Source organism: Mustelus asterias, unplaced genomic scaffold, assembly GCF_964213995.1.
Source record: "Mustelus asterias unplaced genomic scaffold, sMusAst1.hap1.1 HAP1_SCAFFOLD_123, whole genome shotgun sequence".
NCBI lineage: Eukaryota > Metazoa > Chordata > Chondrichthyes > Carcharhiniformes > Triakidae > Mustelus > Mustelus asterias.
In genome coordinates this window covers 216794-239905 of record NW_027590161.1, presented here as the reverse complement: position 1 = coordinate 239905, position 23112 = coordinate 216794, and the positions used below count along the sequence as shown (strand labels likewise).

The following is a 23112-nucleotide window of genomic DNA, read 5'->3' as shown; positions in this document are numbered from 1 at the left end:
ACCTGGAATTTGTCAAAGGACAGAAGGTGTCAGGTATAACAGTTTGTCCTTGTCAGGGATGAGTTCATTAGAGACTCTTGGTTGCGGACATGCCGGCATTGGACTGGGGTAAGCACAGTAAGAAGTCTCACAACACCAGGTTAAAGTCCAACAGGTTTATTTGGTAGCAGAAGCCACAAACTTTCAGCGCGCTGCTCCATCATCAGGGGAGTGGGAGTTCTGTTCACAAACAGGGCATCTAAAGCCACAAACTCAATTTACAAAATAATGATTGGAACGCGAGTCTTTCCAGGTAATCATTTCGTAAAGGGACAGACAATGTGAGTGGAGAGAGGGTTAAGCACAGGTTAAAGAGATGTGCATTCTCTCCAGCCAGGACAGTTATTGAGATTTTGCAAGCCCAGGCACGTCGTGGGGGTGACAGATAGAGCGACATGAACCCAAGATCCTGGTTGCGGACGTCCTCATGTGTGCGGAACTCGGCTATCAATTTCTGCTCAGCGATTCTGCGTTGTCGTGTATCGTGAAGGCCGCCTTGGAGAACGCTTACCCGAAGATCAGAGGCTGAATGCCCGTTTCCGCTGAAGTGTCCCCCAACAGGAAGTGAACACTCCTGCCTGGTGATTGTCGAGCGGTGTTCATTCATCCGTTGTCGTAGCGTCTGCATGGTCTCCCCAATGTACCATGCCTCGGGACATCCTTTCCTGCAGTGTATCAGGTAGACAACGTTGGCCGAGTTGCAAGAGTATGTACCGTGTACCTGGTGGATGGTGTTCTCAAGTGAGATGATGGCATCCGTTTCGATGATCCGGCACGTCTTGCAGAGGTTGCTATGGCAGGATTGATTGGTGTCGTGGTCACTGTTCTCCTGAAGGCTGGGTAGTTTGCTGAGATGTGGAGATGCCGGCGTTGGACTGGGGTAAGCACAGTAAGAAGTCTCACAACACCAGGTTAAAGTCCAACAGGTTTATTTGGTAGCAAATACCATAAGCTTTCGGAGTGATGCCCCTTCGTCAGATGGAGTAGTTATCTGTTCTCCAACAGTACACAGACACAGAAATCAAGTTACAGAATACTAATTAGAATGCAAATCTCTACAGCCAGCCAGGTCTTAAAAGGTACAGATAATGTGGGTGGAGGGAGCATTCAACACAGGTTAAAGAGATGTGTATTGTCTCCAGACAGAACAGCTAGTGATATTAATTGAGGTAGGGGGAATTTCTAATTTACAAGGGGCACGCCTAATTGAGATAGGGGGCACTCCTGATTGACAGAGGGGACTCTTACTTGAAAGGGGGACTCCTAATTGAGATGGGGGCACTCCTAATTGACGGGGACACTCCTAATTTACAGGGGCACTCCTAATTGGCAGGGGCATTCCTAATTGAGATGGGGGGCACTCCCAATTGACAGGGGGTACTCCTAATTGACATTGGCACTCCAGATTGACAGGGGGCACGCCTAATTGACACGGGACACTCCTGATTGAGAGGGGTCACTCCTAACTGATGTTGAGCACTCCAAATTGACCGGGGGGCACTCCCAATTGACAGGGAGCGCTCTTAATTGACATGGGTCACTCCTAATAGACAGGGGCACTCCTAATTAATAGGGGGCACTCCTAATTGACAGGGGTCACTCCTAATTAACAGGGGGCACTCCTAATTGACTCGGGCACTGCTAATTGACAGGGGGCACTGCTAATTGGCAGGGGCACTCCTAATTCAAAGGGCGCACTCCTAATTGACCCGGGCACTACTAATTGACAGGGGGTACTCCCAATTGACAGGGGGCATCCAAATTGACAGGGGGTGCTCCTAAATGACAGGGGCACACCTAATTGGCAAGAGCACTCAGAATTCGCAGGGGTGTTCCAAATTGACAGGGGGCACTCCTAATTGACAGTGGGCACTCCTAATTGACAGGGGGCACTCCTAATTGATGGGGGTGGGCACCCCTAATTGACAGGAGGAGTTCGAAATTGACAGGGGGCACTCCCAATTGACACGTGCGCTCCTACTCGACAGGGGGTGCTCCTAATTGACACGTGCGCTCCTACTCGACAGGGGGTGCTCCTAATTGACACGTGCGCTCCTACTCGACAGGGGGTGCTCCTAATTGACATGGGGCACAACTAATTGAGATAAGGGGAATTTCTAATTTACAAGGGGCACGCCTAATTGAGAGAGGGGGCACTCCTGATTGACAGAGGGAACTCCTTCTTGAAAGGGGTACTCCTAATTGAGATGGGGACACTCCTAATTGACAGGGGACACTTCGAATTTACAGGGGCGCTCCTAATTGACAGCGGCATTCCTAATTGAGTTCGGGGGCACTCTTGATTGACAAGGGCACTCCTAAATGACAGGGGTGTTCCACATTGACAAGCGGCACTCCTAATTGACAGGGGCACTTCTAATTGACAGGGGGATTCCTAATTGAGGTCGGGGGCACTCCTAATTGACATTGGCACAGCCAGCCGGGAGAATCAGGCGGGAAGGGGGGCGAATCTCCCATCACGCTGCACAAATCTTTCAGCACAGCCAGCCAGGAGAATCGCACTTCACCCGATTCGTGGGATCCTTGTGTGCATTTGCGCCACGCTTGCAACTCCCAGGTCTGGGTTTGCTCCGGCATCAGAAATCAGCTGAGCAGCGGGGCAAGCAGTTAAATAGTATTTTATATGCTATTTAAATAGTACTAACGGGTCCGGGACCGAATTCGCCGGGCCCACGCGCATCACCCACCCCGCCAGGGTGTTTCATTCAAGCGGGATCACACTAACACTCCAGTTTTGGGGAGGTAGTGGCCTAACGCCGCTAAAGTGAAGGGGGATGCAATTGTGGCTCGCTCAGGGAGTCAAGCTGCAGGGTGGTTGTGCCCGATGGGCATGGGCACCCTGGCAATGCGAGCCTGTGATCCCTGGCACTGCCCAAGAGGGAGAGTGCCCATGCCCCAGAGGCATCTTGGCACTGTCCATTGGGCATGGGGCAGTGTCAAGGGGATGGGGAAGATTGCGAGAATGGCTTCGGGGATAGGGCCGAGGGAGGTGGCGGCAATCGGTGAGAGTGGGGGCCCCCGCTGCCACTGTGCAAACGGATCGCTTTGGGCTGGAGGGAGGCCAAAAATCGGGGTGGCCCTGGGGGAAGGGCGGAGGGCTGTTAGCCGGGGGGGGGGGGGAGGGGATGGAGAGGGCTGCTGGTTGGGTCTTCGGGGGGGAGGGGTCTTCCTGTGGCATGGTGAGTAGGACCGTCACTTCTCGGGGGAGGCTGGAGATTTCAGCGGGCCGGGACAGGGACGGTCATTGAGGCTGGCCCACGAATGGATGGGGGCCCATAATCAGGCCGTGGGGGTGCTGGAGTGTAGCCCGAGTTAATTTCTCACTAAAACCTGACACATTGTGCTAAAATGTAGTCTCAGAACAGTGATTCACCAATTTCCCCTGGTTCTCATACCTCATCACCAAACATCAATTCGAATTCACTAAATTGGAGTTGATTAGTTAGGTGCATCCCGAATTGATAAAGGAGAAATGGAATTTCTGACATCTGCAATGGTGACCTCAGGTACAGCTTCATCCGAGGCTTCTGGGATGGAGGACATGCTCTTGCTGACCTCATGCTCAACACGGGCATAGAACACATTGAGCTTATTAGAAATGGGTGCGTTGAAGCCAGCGATTTTACTGGCCTTCATCTTGAAGTCTACTATGCCTTGCAGACCTTGGCATAGTCGGTGGAGGTCCGTGTGGCTAGCATGGGGCACTAGCATGGTCCGGTACTGGCTCTTGGCATCTTTGATGGATCTGTGTAGATCATATCTGGCTTGTACAGGTCAGCGTCCTCTAACTTGAATGCCTCAGACCTGGACTCCAGAACGCAGTGCATATCCGTATTCATCCATGGTTTCCGGTTGGGAAACACACGCAATATCTTCTTGAGCACACAGTCTCCTACACACTTCCTAATGAAGTCAGTTGCAGTAGTGACGGACTGGTTCAGGTTGGTCGCAGAGTTTTTAAATACTGACCAGTCCACGGACTCTAAGCAGTCACGTAGGAGATCTTTCGATTCCTCAGACCAACATTTCATGATTTTATTTGATGGATCATCCCGCTTTAGCCTTTGCGTGTCAGCCTGTAGCAGGATCACAGTCTTGTGGTCTGATTTGTCTAATTCTCTCTTACCCCAGTTGCATCTTTCTTGATGCACACTCCCAAAGAACAAACGGCAAAGAAATGGACAGCACAGGAATAGGCCCTTCGACCTCCAAACCTGTGCCGATCATGATGCCCAAATTTAAAATAAAACCTCCTGAGCTTACTCGGTCAGTATCCCTCTTACCTCCAATAATTTATCAACCCAGATGCCACTTAAATGTTGCTAATGTGCCTGATTCCACCACCTCCCCTGGCAGTGCATTCCGGGCACCCACCACTCTCTGTGTGAAAAAGATTCCCCGCACATCTCCCTTAATATTTCCTCCTGCCATCTTGAACCTGTGCCTCCTTGTAACTGACACTTCCACCCTTGGAGAAAACCCTCTGACTGTCCACCCTGTCTGTGCCTCTTACAATTTTGTAAACCTCTATCAGGTCTCCCCTCAGCCTCCGTCTTTCCAGTGTAAACAATCCTGGTTTATTCAGCCTCTCCTCATAGCCAGCGGAGCTAACTTCTTCCTAACTTAAGTTACTGTTATAAACACCATTCCTCTCACAATAACGGCTTCCCCCATCATCACGCCTCACTCCCGCCCCATCTATCCTTCTGTCTTCCTCTTTTTCACTTTCACTCGCTCAGAGTCTTCCTCTCTCACTCTTATCCATTCATTTTCCCAGCCTCGCACCCTTTCTAGATTCAGCCCATCCCACAAGCCGTCCCTCTCTCTCGTGTTCATCTCTCTCCTTCCACGTCTGGGCACGTTTCTGAACACTGTATCAGATGTGGGTCCAGTGTCATTTGGAGCCTGTGCATTGCTGGTCACAGTTAAATATGTTATTTTACTGCTCTAAGAGGTGATGTGATTGTATCTGCTGCAGGGCCTGAATTTTCTGAGATGTCCCATTGTTTCTGAATATTTTCTCAGTTTGAGGAGCTGCATTTGATTTCGGGATAAAAAAAAACAAATTTCTTTGCAGACTAAATAGTTCCAAATTATTGATCAACGGAATTTTGCAATTTATCCTAAACTCTAACCCATTTAAATCACATCGCAGAATGCCCACTGTTAAAGATCACACAGAGAGACACTGTAACAATTTGAACACAATTACTGAAATGTGACAGTCCAGTGACAGATATCACTGAAACTATCTGAGATCTAGAGGTGGGACTGATGGTGTTTGAGTGGACAGCATCTTTCCACTTGTTATTACTTGATAAATGTGATCAACAGAATCCAGTGTTTGGAAAGAAGTAAGTCAATCCTAAAAATAAATATTTTCCATCACTGAACTCAATGTCGTAATCTGTTTGTTCATGTATTTTTAAAAAAAACTTCAAACCAGGTTGCTGCCACAATGTCCCTAAGGTGAATATACAGTGTATAAATTAAAGAGTTTGGGAATATATAACGTCAGAGTTCGAGACAGAGAGACTTTCAGCAGCACGAAGAGGCACAACACCTCACACTGAAGATGCAGTATCCAATCAACACGGTTCTGAAAATATTCTACCCAATCATCGCCATTATTGGTGTTCCCGGTGAGTGACTCTAATCATTGAGGTTGTGTAAATCTGTGTGTGAGCCGCTCTCAGACTTTAAACTCTGGCTGAAAATGCTCCATGCTGATCTTATGCTCGCTGTTATACAGACCCCAGGTGAACGATGTAATTTACTTAAATCGAATGACTTGAAATATCTCTGTGTTTTTAATCCTTTTCATCAACTGACAATGAGCCTCTCTCTGTTATTCACGGGCTCACTACTCAATGAAGTTAATGTATTGAGGAGTGAACTACTCAGTCTTATCTATTGTAAGATTGGACCTCAGTGAAGGTGATCTCTCTGAAATAACGTTGAGTGGGAGTAAGAATATCATGGAAATTTGAATGTGGATCACGAACAAGAGTGGAATACCGGATACCAGTGAACAAGTATTGCAGGTTATATTTGTCAGTGTGAAATTCTACTGATTGTGGTTCTTTCACCTGAGTGGAATATCTGATCGAAGTCTCCTTTAATATCTGGCACTATCTGTCCATGTAGAATTGTATTGTGTTTAAGAAAAGAATTGAAATGAAAGAAGTTGTTTCAATTTTAAACATATACTATTTCAATTTGGTGAGTGAGATGTCCATTCTGTGGAGCTGTCCGATTCTTTTATCTTTGGAATATGTTGAAAACAGGAAGAGTTTGGCTTTTTAATTCTTTTTTAAATCCAATTCAATCAAATCAAGTCCAATTCAGAGTCTCCACAAGTTGAGACATTCCCGATCCAAGCTGACAAGACGGGGCTCTGACATTCTGCCTGGGGCTTGATCTACATGATCCAAGCTGATTGGAGTAGGCATTGCACTTCCTCCAAGGCTTGATCTCATTTGCATCTTCGCCAAAAGGCCGAGATGCCGCTTTTAAAAATTTCTTCAAATGAAGCGAAATGACTTCAACCAAGTACAGCATGTGGATACTACACTTGATCTGAGCCAAAAGGCCAAGAAGAGTTTGGCTTTGCTTTAATGATGTTTGGTGGTCAATGTATGATGTGAAATTTCTCCATACCTCGGCTTTGTATTGAAAAGAAAGAGGTTTCAGCTAGTTCCTGATATTCAAACAACCCAATTACAAACCGAGGAGTATTCAGTGACTGTCAAAGATTTTGTGAATTGTTCATATTTCCAATAATCTATAAATGAACTCCAAAATTTATTTTCTGGATTGTTGTGGTTCTGTCTAAACTGTGTTGCTTCTTTAAGCGATTTGTGAATCTGATCACCTGAAGCCCGAAACTCCTCGAAAACATCCAGATACTTGAATTCTACAGAGTGATTTGAAAACACATTGTTCTGATCAGAATGCAGAACCTGACACTGAGCTGTGGTGAAATTAATTTCCAATTCTAATACCCAATTTGCAAGTTTATAACTGATTATTAATGTGTCATTGTGTTTAGGTGTATTCTCCCATTCTGCTCATTTTCATTCTGAGTTTGGATTTGTTTGTAAATTTTGAAATTATAATTTTGCTTCCTGATTCCATCTTGTTGATGTAAATGATGAAGGACAGTGATCCCAGCGCTGAACCTTGTGGAAAACCACTTCCCACCTTCCAGCAGAGAAAATCCCTGAATTGGGCCTGTACTCGTTGGAGTTTAGAACATAGAACATAGAACATTACATCGCAGTACAGGCCCTTCGGCCCTCGATGTTGCGCCGACCAGTAAAACCAATATAAAGCCCCTCTAATCTACACTATTCCAATATCATCCATATGTTTATCCAATAACCATTTGAATGCTCTTAATGTTCACGAGTCCACTACTGCTGCAGGCAGGGCATTCCACGCCCTTACTACTCTCTGAGTAAAGAACCTATCTCTAACATCTGTCCTATATCTCTCACCCCTCAATTTAAAGCTATGTCCCCTCGTGCTAGCCATCACCATCCGAGGAAAAAGGCTCGCACTATCCACCCTATCTAATCCTCTGATCATCTTGTATGCCTCTATTAAGTCACCTCTTAACCTTCTTCTCTCTAACGAAAACAACCTCAAGCCCCTCAGCCTTTCCTCATACGATTTTCCCACCATAACAGGCAACATCCTGGTAAATCTCCTCTGCACCCTTTCCAACACTTCCACATCTTTCCTATAATACGGCGACGAGAAATGTACACAATACCCCAAGTGCGGCCACACCAGAGTTTTGTACAGTTGCATCATGACATCCTGGCTCCGAAACTCAATCCCTCTACCAATAAAAGCTAACACACCGTACGCCTTCTTAACAATCCTATCAACCTGGGTGCCACCTTTCAGGGATCTATGCACATGGACACCCAGATCCCTCTGTTCATCCACGCTACCAAGTATCTTGCCATTAGCCCAATACTCTGTATTCCTGTTACTCCTTCCAAAGTGAATCACCTCACACTTTTCCGCATTAAACTCCATTTGCCACCTCTCAGTCCAGCCATGCAGCTTATCTATGTTTTGAAGGCTGCGGGGAGATCTTACAGATACATATAAGATCATGAAGGGGCTAGACAGGTTAGAGGCAGAGAGATTCTTTCCACTTAGAAAGGAAACAAGAACTCGAGGACACAACCTCAAAATAAGGGGGAGTCAATTTAGACCAGAGTTGAGGAGGAACTTCTTCTCTCAGAGGGTAGTGAATCTCTGGAATCCTGCCCATTGAAGCAGTGGAGGCTACCTCATTAAATATGTTTCAGTCACAGGTAGATAGATTTCTGATCAATAAGGGAATTAAGGGTTCTGGGGAGCAGGTGGGTAAGTGGAACTAAACCACTGTCACAGATCAGCCATGATCTTATTGAATGGCGGAGCAGGCTCGAGGGGCTAGATGGCCTACTCCTGCTCCAATTTCTTATGTTCTAATTCCCTCTGTTGAGGCTTTGTACAGTAAGAAGTCTTACACCACCAGGTTAAAGTCCAACAGGTTTATTTAGTAGCAAAAGCCACTAGCTTTCGGAATGGGTTGTCCCTCCGTCAGGTGTCTGGGAGTTCCGATCACAAACAGGGCACAAAGACACAAACTCAATTTACATGAATAATGATTGGAATGTGAGTCTTCACAGCTCATCAAGTCTTAAAGGTAAAGACAATGTGAGTGGAGGGAGCATTAAGCACAGGTTAAAGAGATGTGTATTGCCTCCAGACAGGACAGCTAGTCAGATTTTGCACATCCAGGCAAGTTGTGGGGGTTACAGATAGTGTGACATGAACCCAATATCCTGGTTGAGGCTGTCCCCATGTGTGTGGAACATGGCTATCAGTCTCTGCTCAGCGACTCTGCGCTGTCGTGTGTCGTGAAGGCCGCCTTGGAGAACGCTTATCCAGAGATCAGAGGCTGACTGCCCATGACCACTGACGTGTTCCCCAACAGGAAGAGAACAGTCTTGCCTGGTAATTGTCGACTGGTGCTCATTCATCCGTTGTCGTAGCATCTGCATGGTTTCCCCAATGTACCATTCCTCAGGACATCCTTTCCTGCAGCGTATCAGGTAGACAACGTTGGCCGAGTTGCAAGAGTACTCTTAAAACTCTTGCAACTCGGCCAACGTTGTCTGCCTGTTACGCTGCAGGAAAGGATGTCCCGAGGCATGGTACATTGGGGAAACCATGCAGACGCTAGGACAACGGATGAAGGGACACCGCTCGACAATCACCAGGCAAGACTGTTCTCTTCCTGTTGGGGAGCACTTCAGCGGTCGTGGGCATTCAGCCTCTGATCTCTGGATAAGCGTTCTCCAAGGTGGCCTTCACGACACACGACAGCGCAGAGTCGCTGAGCAGAGACTGATAGCCATGTTCCGCACACATGGGGATGGCCTCAACCGGGATATTGGGTTCATGTCACACTGTAGCGGCACGGTAGCACAGTGGTTAGCACTGCTGCTTCACAGCTCCAGGGTCCCGGGTTCGATTCCCGGCTCGGGTCACTGTCTGTGTGGAGTTTGCACATTCTCCTCGTGTCTGCGTGGGTTTCCTCCGGGTGCTCCGGTTTCCTCCCACAGTCCAAAGATGTGCGGGTTAGGTTGATTGGCCAGGTTAAAAATTGCCCCTTTGAGTACTGGGATGTGGAGGTTAGAGGGATTAGCGGGTAAATATGTGGGGGTAGGGCCTGGGTGGGATTGTGGTCGGTGCAGACTCGATGGGCCGAATGGCCTCCTTCTGCACTGTAGGGTTTCTATGATTCTATGATCTGTAACCCCCACAACTTGCCTGGATGTGCAAAATCTGACTAGCTGTCCTGTCTGGAGACAATACACATCTCTTTAACCTGTGCTTAACGCTCCCTCCACTCACATTGTCTGTCCCTTTAAGACTTGATGAGCTGTAAAGACTTACATTCCAATCATTATTCATGTAAATTGAGTTTGTGTCTTTGTGCCCTGTTTGTGATGAGAACTCCCACCCACCTGACGAAGGGACAGCCTGTTCCAAAAGCCAGTGGCTTTTGCTACCAAATAAACCTGTTGGACTTTAACCTGGTGTTGTAAGACTTTTTACTGTGTTTACCCCAGTCCAACGGCGGCATCTCCACATCTTGAGTCTTTGTAAACAGCTCCTGGTCATTCTGCTGCTGTTCCTCTAACTCCACTTGCACTGAAATTTCCCATGAGTCTGTTAAGTATTAACTTACTGAAGGCATCCAGAAACGCCATGTGTCGGACATCAACATTCCTGAAAAGTGCTAAAATTATTCATAGAAATCTGTCAAGAATGATCTTAATTTTGGAATGTGTACTGAATGCTCTTTATCATGGCCTGTGTTAGTTCATTTATTTTTTTTCTGTTAAGGTTGTGACTGGACAACTGCTGTTTGGATTTTCTAAAATTTAATTTCTGTTTAAACTCAAGAAAAAACATAAACCTTCCATTGTTTTCCATTCCAGTGGGTAACTTCTGATGACCAGCTGCTTAAGCACGCAGACATGACAATTTCCTTTATTAGCTGATGTGTAGAATTTAGACGCAGGGAGGTCATGATGGAGATGTATGAAACGCTCATTTGCCTTCCGCGAGAGTTCTCTGAGGAGTTCTGGGGCCCTCACTAGGAGGAGGATGTGATTGCTCTGGAAGGAACGCAAAGGAGATTCACCAGGATGTTACCTGGGCTGCAGTGTTTCTGCAGTGAAGACAGTCTGGTTCGGCTAGTGTTGCTTCCCTTAACACAGTGAACACCGAGCGTGGTCGCCATTGATGTGTACAAAAGTAAGAGGAACGTAGATAGGATAGTTCAGAAAAAACTTTATCACCTTAGCAGAGGGGTCCATGTCCAAGGTGTGTAGATTAAGGTCAGCAGCAGGAGGGTTAGAGGGGCTCTGAGGAAAATAAAATGTTCCTGTGTCATTTCCGAAATCATACTGGTCATCCTGCACAGCGAGATCCCACAATCGCACTGCAATGTGGGAGCAACCAGATTTAAAACACAATCGTAGGTGTGAATTAGTGAAAAGCTAAAACACACCACAGGTTCACCCTCAACAACACAATCGTTGCTTAACAATCCAGCCTCTTGGGAGGAGCAAGGGATTGATTAAGGAAAGAAAAATAGAGTAGGAAAGTAATCTACCGTGGAACATAACAACTGACTTTGAAAAATGCCTATCGGTATGTAAAGAGAAACAGATTGACAAACTAGGACCTTTGCAGTCAGAAATGGGAGATCCCATAACGGGGAACAAAGTAATAGCTGAGGAATTAAATTGTACATTGCTTCGATCTTCAGAAAGGAAGACATGAATAATATACCAAAAATTCTGAGAGGAACAAGTTTTAGAGAGAAGCTGAAGCAAATTTGAATTTGTCGAGACATTGTTTTGGGGAAAATGACGGGATTGAAGGTGGAGAAATCTCCAGGTCCTGATAATTTTCATCCCAAGAGTACTTAAAGAAGTGTTCCTGGGAATAGCAGATCCAATGATGGTTATATTCCAATTTTATTGGACTCCTGGTTGGTTCCTACAGATTGGAGGGTAGCTAATGCAAGCCCGGTATTCAGACAGGACTGGAGAGAGAAAACAGTGAACTATAGACCAGTGAGCCTAACGTCGGTGCTGGGGAAGTTGCAAGAGTCAAATTTCAAGGATTTAATAACTCGGTATTTGGAAGGCAGCGCCATAATCAGACAAAGGAAGCATGGATTTACTAAAGGGAAATCATGATTGGAATATCTTGGAATTGTTTGAGGGTGGAAATAGTAGAGTTGACCGAGGGGCACCAGTGGATATGGTTTATTTAGTCTTCCAGAAGGGTTCCTGAATGCATCATCTCCAAATTTGCAGATGGCACAAAGCTGGGTGGGAGGGTGAACTGTGAGGAGGGTGCAGAGAATATTCAGCGTGATTTGGACAGGCTGAGGGTGTGGTCATACACATGGCAGATGCAGTTTAATGTAGATCACTGTGAGGATATCGACTCTGGGAGGAATATTAGGAAGACAAGTTATTATTGAATGGGTGTAAATTGAGGGAGGTGGATTCTCATCTAAACCTTGGTCTCCTCGTGCATCATTTACTGCACGGAACCAGGCAGGTACAGCAGGCAGGAATGGAGCTAAATGGTCTGTAAGCTTTCATAGCGAGATGATTCCTATTGAGGGATAGGGATGATTTGCTGCAATTTATAAAGGATTGGAGAGGCCACACCTGGAGAGTTTTGTACAGTTTTGGTGTCCTTATCCGAGGAAGGATGTCCTTGCTATAGAGGAAGTACAGCGACGGTTTACCAGGCTGATTCCTGGGATGACAGGTCTGTCATATGAGGAGAGATTAGATTGGTTAGGATTATATTCAATGGAAATTTGTAGAGTGAGAGGGAACCTCAGAGAAACGTATTAAATTCTAACAGAATGAGGCAGGGTCGATTCAGAAAGAATGTTGCCAATGGTGGGGGGAGTCGAGAACTGGGGGTCATAGTTTCAGGATGAGGGACAAACCTTTTGGAACTGAGTGAGGAGAAATTTATTCAGTCAGAGTGTGGTAAATGTGTGGAATTCACTGCCACCGAATGTTGTTAAGTCAATTTAATTCAGAATAGTGAGAGGGGAACTCATAGAAACTTATAAAATTCAAACACGATTAGACAGGGTCGATTCAGAAAGAAGGTTACCAATGGTGGGGGAGTCCACAACTAGCTGTCTTAGTTTGATGATAAGGGAAAACCTTTTTTAGAACTGAGGGGAGGAGAAATGTTTTCAGTCAGAGGGTGGTGAATGTGTGGAATTCAGAGGTGTTCTGTGACTTCAAAAATAAATTAGATATAGCTCTCGGAGCTAAAGGGATGAAAGGATTTGGGTGAAGAGGGAATTAAGGTATTAAATTGATTTGGGGTCAGGGTGAATGAAGATATTAAATTTGATGATCAGCCACAATAATAATGAATGGTGGCGCAGGCTCCTCCTCATGCTTCTAGTTTATATGTTTCAATGACTGGGGGGCTCAGCTGGAAAAAAACAGTGGAGGACGCACTAACCACGTCCCCTCTCCCCCCTCCCCCCCCCACCCCGCCCCCTCACCCCCCACGACAATTCAACTTCTCACCTCTCCCTTCCTCTCGGGCTTCTCTCTCTCTCTTTCTTTCTCCCTCTTGCACCTTCCTCTTTTTCTCTCTCTCCCTCACTGATAACACAATCTAACGAGAATGTTGGGTGAGAGAGTTGGAAAACCGACAATTGCATCCTGAGTGGAATGAATTGACGCGGCTGCCGCAGTTTTATTTACCGAGTGATCTCATAAAACTAAACACAGTAACTGTATGGAATGAAGCGAATGGAAAAGGCATCCTGAGGCCCCTGAGATTAGACCTTGAATTGAGGCCTAGTCACAGAGGATGCATTAAACCCTGGGGACGAAGAACAGGATTTTCCCCACCCCAGTGAAAGAGAATTGTCCTTTCCAGCCCCAAAACATCCCACACACGGATGGGAAGGGCGAGAGGGGAAAAGAGAGCCACTGTTTCCCACCATCTGGCCCGTCCGCACACCCCTCATACACCCCACAACAATAAAAAAACAGCAAACCACAATGGGATTTTATTTTACATTAATTACAAGATGCAACATTGAAGCAAATGGATGGAGAGAGAGAGAGGGAAAGTGGTAGTGACAGAGGCCGAGATATTGAACCCCCTTCCCTACCCACTCCTCCACAAAAAAATATAAATCCTCCAAATCGCACCACCTAGTCTAAAAACGCAAACAGGACACAGGGATTGAGATCAAGTCTTTACCAAGGCCACGGGTTTGATTTTCTTCCCATTCCCCCCTCCAAAATTTGCCTTTCACGTTGTGTAGTTATCATCTGCAGTACTGTATATGCTGCAGGTCATTGATGCACAGCAGGATCCCATGGGCAGCAATGTTTCCACACCGCTCAACCTAGTCGGCAAGTGGCTAAAACCTCAATCGGGAAGACGCTGATCATTTCCTCAGGATACATTTCAAAACAGACTGTCTCAGGATTGGAGTGTTTGAACATCAAACTTTCTGGAAAGATGTGACAGGGACATCAGCAGTTACTGCACACAGAAAACCTCCACCCCCAAATCCTGTGACATTTTCCCTCCATCCCAACTCCACAATGTTCAGCTACCTCTCCCACTGTTTAACCTGATCCTCCCTTTTCACTCTCACTCCGTAACATCAGCCCTTCCTCAACCTGTCTCCCCACTCTCTCACTTCCTCTCTCACAAGCCACAAAATGGAGCCGCAGAGACACGGATAGAGAGACAGTGTCATGAGGCAGCGGTTGATGCCCTTTTAAGAATCCACGCCAAATTCCCGAAGAGGAGCACCTTGCTTTGTAATCTGTGAAAGGTGTGTGGGAAGGTGTGAACTGTTCTTCATTAAAACATTTCGTGGTTTACTAACAGAAATATCTGACACTCACTTTAAGTGAACAATGAACAATTTATTTATTTAACCAACAGGGAACTTTAGTTAAGAAGTAATATTGTGATTAAAGTAAGATTCTACTGGAATGCTGTTCAAATAAATACGAGGACCATTCATTAACAGAAAAAAGAACATAATTTAGTCACTCGCAAAAATGTATACATCTAAGTTTTGTCGCTTTGGAAAACTTTTGGCATTCGTCTTTCTATTCCGCTGCCTGCAAGTTATTTCTGATTCAGATCGATAGATGGAGAGGTCTATCAAGTGATATTCAAAGCTGCAGAGAGCTGCTTTTTCCCTCTCTAGGCTTTGAGAGGTGGCAGCCCTTCAGTTGAACTGCAGGCAGGCAGTTGATTGCCTTGTTTCATTATTGTGATGATCTATGAATTTTCCTACACCAGGATTGGTCGAATGGTGTCCACAACAATAAATTAACATTTGACAGCTTACAGATAGCTGAGTGTCTTCTTTAAACTGACAGGCTGAACTCAAAATTCAAAAGCCTGCACAGCATTTTACTAAGGCGACGCTGATGCTTGGTCTTTGCTACAAATGTTGCAGTCTGTGTACTCTGTCTGCACCTGCATTTCAAGCCTCCAAGCATTGACACAAGTCCAACTTTAAAGGGACACAAAACCAGCTTATGAATGGACCACACTTCACAAACTCAGCTTCGCCACACCAGACATAGAACGAGAGCGCCAACAATCACCACCGCTGCAAACTGTATTCAGATGGAACCCTGTGCAGTTCATGTCGCCCTCACATTTATCACTAAGCCTCAGATACACTTTTTATTGCACAATTATACCTGCTTCAAGTTAAAGCTCTTTCATTCCAGGCCTAACAAGAATTATTTACAGTGATGAGATTAATTTTTAATCTGACCTCACTGCTGTTAATTTAGAGAGTTCTGATGTAACTTGTGCACAGGAAGATCCAAGGCAATGTGGCAGTTTCAAAATTCAGTTCAAAGTTTATGATAATTGTTTTCTGTGTGTGTGTGTGTGTGTGTGTGTGTGTATGTTTCTTGTTTTAATGTACAGATTGAACCTGGAATATTTGTCGCACAGTAAGATCCCACAGGCAGCAATGTGATATTGGCTGAATGTCCCCTCAGTCCTCTGCAGAAAGTGATCATGAACTCCCTCAGTCCTATCTTTCAAATTTAAGCTTTTTTATATTCAAGGCCTTGGAACCTTCTTTGCAGTCAGTGAACTATTTTCAAAGAGGATGGTCATTGTTACAAAACAGGCAAAGGGCCCATGACCGTGTATGCACAGCAAGATCCCACAGCTGCTGCACTGTGAAACTAATCAAATGAGACACAGCCCTTCCCCTGCCTCCATCCTCACGCCTGTTGTGAGCCCCTTCCCCCAAAGCACCCAACGGAAAAACCCACATACCTACAGATCTGTGTGTGTGCATTCTCACAAGTCTGGAGACTTCCCTTCACTTCCCTGGAAAACTCCCTCTTAACACTGAGACAACCTTTTAAAACAAGTTCTGCAGCAAGATCGCACAAGGTACAGTTCGCAGTGTGGAGTGTCTTTTACACTGTTTAATGGAATGTAACCCTGAAAAGTGTGAGCTGGTACACTTTAGAAGGAGTAATTTGACAAGGAAGTACTCGATGTATGTTCGGACTCCAGGAAGATCTATGGCAGAATGTGCCCTTGGCGTGTTTGACCACAGATCTTTGAAAGCAGAAGTGTATGTTAGTAGGGAGGTGAAAATGGCACATGGGACACTTGCCTTTATCAATCGAGGCAAAGATTACAAAAGCAGGGAAGTCATGTTGGAGTTGTAAAGAACTTTGATGGAGCCCCGGCTAGTTTTTTAAAATTTAATTTCTGTTTAAACTCAAGAAAAAGTGTATGTTAGTAACGTGGTGAAAATGACATTTGGGACACTTGCCTTTATGAATCGAGGTATAGATTACAAAAGCAGGAAAGTCATGTTGGAATTGTATCGAACTTTGGTGAGGCCACAGCTGGAGCACTGTGTGCAGTTCTGGTCCCCACATTATAGGAAGGATGTGATTGCATTGGAGGGGGTGCAGAGGAGATTCACCAAGGTGCTGCCTTGGATGGAAGACCGACGTTATGAAAATAGGTTCTGTTATATTAAAGATATTTGCGCTTTAGCAGAGCAGACTGAGGGGCGTCCTGACCAAGGTGTACAAGTTAATGAGGGACATGGACAGAGCGGATAAGGAGCAACTGTTCCCCTTATCTGAAGGGTCAGCCATCAGGAGACGTCGGTTCATGGTGAGGGGGGATGTGAGAAAATACTTCTTTTCCCCAGAGGGTGGTGACGGTCTGGAATGTGCTGCCTGGGAGGGTGGTGGAGGCGAGCTGCCTCACATCCTTTAAAAGGGCTTTGGACCAAGTGCTGGCAGATGCGGTTAGGTGGGATTTCAGGTGTTTCTAATGTGTCAGTGCAGACTCGATGGGCCGAAGGGCCTCTTCTGCACTGTATGATTCTATTATTCCATACCTCTCCTTTTTGGTTCTCCTCATTCCCTCTCACTCTTTCCTTCTCTCCATTTCTTCCAATCAGACAGAAACATTGAAATGGAGAAAGAGAGAGATCCAGAAAGAGAATCTTCTAAGGCGAATTAAAATGCCATCCCTGCTCCACCCTGCCCACCCCCTGTTCCCTCTCAGTCTCTGAAGCTGCTCAACTCCCTCTTTCAGTTTGGGAAGCGGCTGCTGATTCCTTCAAGACACTTTTTAAAATCCGCCAAGGATGTTTCTCCACAAGTCAGACTACCTGACAGGGTTTGAGTGGAGCTGCAGCTGGTGACCACACAGTGGAGACCCTCACATCCTGTCTCTCTTTCCCAAATGCTCTCCCTCCATCCCCACCTCTGCTTTGACCTACCACTCCCCTCGGGCCTCCCTCTGTCTTTGTTCCACCCCATCCTTCTCTTTTCTCATCCTGCCACTATCGCTCTCAATCATTGTAAAGACGGATATTCTTATCTAGGTCCAGGTCTTTGCAACCACACCCACCACCTCTTACTCCATCCCTCCTTCTAACTTCCTATTTCTGTCCATATCTCTGCTTCTTCCCCTCTCTTTCATGTGCATTGTGTTGAAAGGAGCGATGCAATATTTCTGACACACTTTGCCAATAACCACAAATCATATTGCTGTGAGGGGGTGGGAAGAACCAGATTATCTGGGGGTCTCCAGTTAGGAGTCAGTGCCCAGCTTCCTGTCTCTGGAGAATAGCCTCAGTCAGAGCCCTGAGATTCCTTATTTACACAAATCAATCAACAGATCAATAAATCGATTAAATTAATAACTACTGGGAGGCTCATTTTAAAAAGCCTACCAAAGGAATGGACACAGCTTGTTCCCAATTTAAAGAGGGGAGTTTATCTCTTTCTGTCACTGAGGGGATATGTGTCCAAATTCAGAATTCACATGGCGCTCAGTGGCTGGGTAAAGGATTACACCCAGCACGAGGCTGGGGGAATGAAATTTCTCTCCCCACCGCCCCCCCCCTTGTCCTCTCTGGATATGTTCACAGTGCTGCCCATGGGATCATGCTGTGCTTAAAAGGCCCACACAGAAAGATGGAAAGGGAGATGGAGAGATTCTGGAGGGAGGTGAACAGAAATGGGGAGAAAGCGAGATGGAGAGAGCAATACTGGGGCGAGATAGAGAGATATGGGGAGAAACAGGAGGAGAGAGAGAACAATTGGAGAGCGATAGGGAGATATGGGGTAAAGTTATAATGTGAATGAAGAATGGGAACGCACTGGATAAGAGAGAAATCCAGATACAAGGGAATAAAGCTGGTCGGAGAGAAGAAGAGGATAGCAAAAGTAGAAGGAATGGAGAGAGGGAGAGCAGAAAGGAAAAAAATACAGACAGACAGAGGATATAATCTGGAAATTAGAAGCAGAAAAGCTGCGGGGGAGAGTCAGAATGGGGAAGCAATTTGGAGAGGGGAAGTTAAATAGAAAAATCCTGAATTGACTTCCAACTCCATCAGCTGTCCAGTCCAGAGAGGTGTTCAATCCGGGGTGGGCTCTGATAATTGGGTGCAGGAAGGGATTGCAGATTCTATCTCTGTCCACTTTGGGTCTAATTGGGAAACCCGTCCAGTCTGAACTTTTCCTCTAAAACAGATCAGATGAGAAATTCAATCTCTCTGAAATACTTGAATGATCAGAATTTGCAGATTTGCTCCATCAAAGTGAGAGATGTGTAATTCACAGCTTCCTGTCCCCCAGTCCCTACTGAGCCAGCGGTGTTACATTGGCTACTTTCCAATCTGCAATGTTAATCTCTAACACACCTCCTCCAACAACACCGCTACCCAGGGAACCCCTGTCCATTGGACTGATGCTGAAATCCTCTCCTTACAGCCAGATCAGACTTGGAGAATGTTCACTCACTAATTTCCCGGCTCTTGTCCCTTTTTCTCTGACAGTTAATTTACTGGGAATTGTGATCCTGAGTCGGGGAAAGTGTGGCCTCTCCACCTGCACCACTCGCTACCTCGTGGCCATGTCAGCGGCGGATCTACTGTTCATCATCATTAACCCCATTCTCAACCATATAAATGTTTATTATTTCCCCGTGAATTTCCTGGACCTCACCTCTGTGTGTCGTGTTCACACTGTCCTGCTGCCTGCAGCCATAGACTGTTCTGTCTGGTTCACCGTCACTTTCTCCTTTGATCGATTTGTGGCCATTCGCTGCCAGAAACTAAAAACTAAATATTGCACCGGGAAAACTGCGGCTGTGGTTCTGGCAACAACCGGCATCCTGCTTTTTGTGAGAAACATCCCCCTGTACTTTACAAGGGATCCTAGTAGGATGCTCGACAATGTCCAGTGGGACTGTCAGACTAAGACAAGCTATTGGACTGATCCTGGCTGGGTTGGATTTTCCTGGTTTCACCAGATTTTAACCCCACTGCTCCCATTTGGTTTAATCCTGTTGATTAACGCTCTGACAGTCAGACACATTTTGGTGACCAGTCGAGTCCGGCAGGGACTGAGGGCTCAGAGTAAGGGCGAGAATCGCAGAGACCCCGAGATGGAGAGCAGAAGGAAGTCAATGATTTTTCTCTTCAGCATATCCGGAGCTTTCATTCTCCTCTGGGCGGTGACTGTTATATTTTTTATCTATGTGAAAGTGAAAGGATTAATTTACATCACCCTTCCTGAATACACATTTCAACAAGTCGGAATAATGCTGCAGGATTTAAATTGCTGCACAAACACATTTATTTACGCGGTGACTCAATCCAAGTTCAGGGAGCAGATCAGAATCGTGGTGAAATATCCACTTACATCAATTATTCAATTAATGAAGAAACAAAACTGACTGACAACAAATCACAGAGCGGGATCACTAAATCACCGCCTCAGCCAATCACAGAGCTAGATCACCAAATCACCGCCTCAGCCAATCAGAGACTGGTTTGCTAACTGACCACCTCAGCCAATCAGAGACTGGTTTGCTAACTGACCGCCTCAGCCAATCAGAGACTGGAATTCTAACTGACCCTCCCCCTCAGAAAATCAGAGACTGGATTGCTAACTGACCCTCCCCCCTCAGCCAATCAGAGACTGGATTGTTAACTGACTGCCTCAGCCAATCAGAGACTGGATTGCTAACTGACCACCTCAACCAATCAAAGGCTGGGCTTTCTGACTGACAGCCGTGTCAGCCAATCAGAAGACCGGCTGCTAACGGCCCGCTCTATTCACTTGGCGACAGACGCTTCAACCAAGCAGGAAGCTGGTGTGTGTTTGTGTGTATCAGTGTCTGGGTCTGTGTGTGTCTGTCAGTGTCTATGTGTGTGTGTCAGTCAGAGTGTGTGTGTGGGTCTGTCAGAATCTGTGTGTGTGTGTGTCTGTCAGTGTCTATGTGTGTGTGTCTCTCAGTGTCTCTGTGTGTGTCTTTCAGTGCCTATGTGTGTGTCTGTCAGTGTCTATGTGCATGTCTCACAGTGTCTATGCATGTGCGACTGTCAGAGTCTGTGTGCGTGTCTGTCGGTGTCGATGTGTGTGTGTGTCCTACAGAGTCTGTGAATGTGTGTCTGTCAGTGCCTATGTGCGTGTGTTTGTCAGTGTCTATGAGTGTTTCTGTCAGTATCTATGTGTGCGTCTGTCAGTGTCTATGTGTGCGTGTCTGTCAGTTTCTGTCTGTGTGTTTGTCTGTCAGAGTCTGTGTGTCTGTCTGTCAGCTATGTATGTGTGACTGTCAGATTCTTTGTATGTGTGTCTGTCAGTGCCTATGTGTGTGGGTGTCTCAGTGTCTATGTGTGTGACTGTCAGTGTCTATGAGTGTTTCTGTCAGTATCTATGTGTGTGTGTCTGTCAGTGTCTATGTGTGTGTCTGTCAGTGTCTGTCTGTGTGTTTGTCTGTCAGAGTCTGTGTGTCTGTCTGTCAGTATCTATGTATGTGTGTCTGTCAGATTCTTTGTATGTGTGTCTGTCAGTGCCTATGTGTGTGGGTGTCTCAGTGTCTATGTGTGTCTGTCTGTCAGAGTCTGTGTGTATGATTCTGTCAGAGTCTGTGTTCATGTTTCTGTCATAGTCTGTGTGCCTGGCTGTCAGTGTCTATGTGTGTGTGTCTGTCATTGTCTGTGTGTGTGTGTCTCTGTCCGTGTCTGTGTGTGTGTGTCTGTCCGTGTCTGTGTGTATGTGTCTGTCAGTGTATATATGTGTGTCTGTCAGTGTCTGTGTGTGTTTGTCTGTCACAGTCTATGTGTGTGTGTCTGTCAGAGTCTGTGTGCGTTTGTCTGTCACAGTCTGTGTGTGTGTGTCTGTCATTGTCTCTGTGTGCGTGTCTGTCATTGTCTCTGTGTGTGTGTCTGTCAGTGTCTATGTGTGTGTGTCTGTCAGTGTCTATGTGTGTGTGTCTGTCAGTGTCTATGTGTGTGCCTGTCCTTGTCTATGAGTGTGTGTCTGTCAGTGTCTGTGTGTGTGTGTCTGTCAGTGTCTAGGTGTGTATGTCTGTGAGAGTCTGTGTGTGCGTCTGTCAGAGTCTGTGGGTGTGTGTCTCTCAGAGTCAGTGTTTGTGTGTGCCTGTCAGTGTCTACGTGTGTGTGTCTGTCACTGTCAATGTGTTTATGTTTGTCAGTGTCTGTGTGTGTGTGTCTGTTAGAGTCTGTGTGTGTCTGTCAGTGTATGTGAGTTTATCTGTCTGTGTCTGTGTGTGTGTCTGCCAGTGTCAATGTGTGTGTGTCTGTCACTGTCAATGTGTTTGTGTCTGTCAGTGTCTGTGTGTGTGTGTCTGTTAGAGTCTGTGTGTGTCTGTCAGTGTCTATGTGTGTGTGTGTCTGTCAGTGTCTGTGTGCGTGTGTCTATCAGAGTCTGTCTGTGTCTGTCAGTGTATCTGTGTGTGTCTGCCAGAGTCTGTGTGTCTGTCATTATCTATCTGTGTGTGTCTGTCAGTCTCTATGTGTGTGTGTGTGTCAGTGTTTATGTCTGTGTCTGTCAGTGTCAATGTGTGTGTGTGTCTGTCACTGTCAATGTGTGTGTGTCTGTCAGAGTCTGTGTGTGTGTCTGTCAGAGTTTGTGTGTGTGTCTGTTAGAGTCTGTGCGTGTGTGTCTGTCAGAGTCTGTCTGTGTCTGTCAGTGTCTATGTGTGTGTCTGTCAGTGGATCTGTGTGTGTGTCTGTCAGAGTCTGTGTGTCTGTCTGTCAGAATCTGTATGTGTGTGTGTGTGTCAGTGTCTATGTGTGTGTGCCTGTCAGAGTCTGTGTCTGTGTGTCTGTCAGTGTCTATGTGTGTGTGCCTGTCAGAGTCTGTGTCTGTGTGTGTGTCAGTGTCTATGTGTGTTGAGTCAGTCAATGTCTGTGTGCGTGTGTGTCAGTGTCTATGTGTGTGTTTCTCTCAGTGTCTGTGTGTGTGTGTCTGTGAGTGTTTATGTGCGTGTGTCTGTCAGAGTCTGTGTGTGTGTGTCTGTCAGGTTCTGTGTGTCTGTCTGTCAGGTTCAGTGTGTGTGTGTCAGAGTCAGCGTGTGCGTCTGCCTGTCAGTTTCTATCTGTGTGTCTGTCAGTGTCTAAATGTGTGTGTCAGTGTCTGCGTGTGTATCTGTCAGTGTCTGTGTGTGTGTTTGTCAGTGCCAATGTGTGTGTGTCTGTCAGTGTCTGTGTGTGTGTCTGTCAGAGTCTGTGTGTGTGTCTGTCAGAGTCTGTTGTTGTGTGTCTGTCAGTGTCTGTGTGTGTGTTTGTCAGTGCCAATGTGTGTGTGTCTGTCAGAGTCTCTCTGTGTGCCTGTCAGAGTCTGTGTGTCTGTCTGTCAGAGTCTCCATGTCTGTGTCTGTCAGAGTCATTGTGTGCGTGTCTGTCAGTGTCTATCTGTGTGTGTCTGTCAGAGTCTGCGTGTGTGTGTCTGTCAGAGTCTATGTGTGTGTGTCTGTCAGTGTCTGTGTGTGTGTGTCTGTCAGATTCTGTGTGTGTGTCTGTCAGTGTCTATGTGTGTGTCTGTCAGAGTCTGTGTGTGTGTCTGTCAGAGTCTGTGTGTGTGTCTGTCAGTGTCCGTGTGTGTGCCTGTCATT

General features: G+C 46.2%; 1 long non-coding RNA gene and 1 pseudogene across 1 annotated transcript in view; one reads left to right on the top strand and one right to left on the bottom strand.

Annotated features, from left to right (window-relative positions):
• The window catches only part of LOC144484695 (uncharacterized), a 971557-nt gene that overhangs the window by 838707 nt on the left and 109738 nt on the right, over positions 1–23112 (top strand). The gene's annotated exons all lie outside the window — the stretch shown is intronic.
• Positions 6486–6664, bottom strand: LOC144484696 (U2 spliceosomal RNA; annotated as a pseudogene).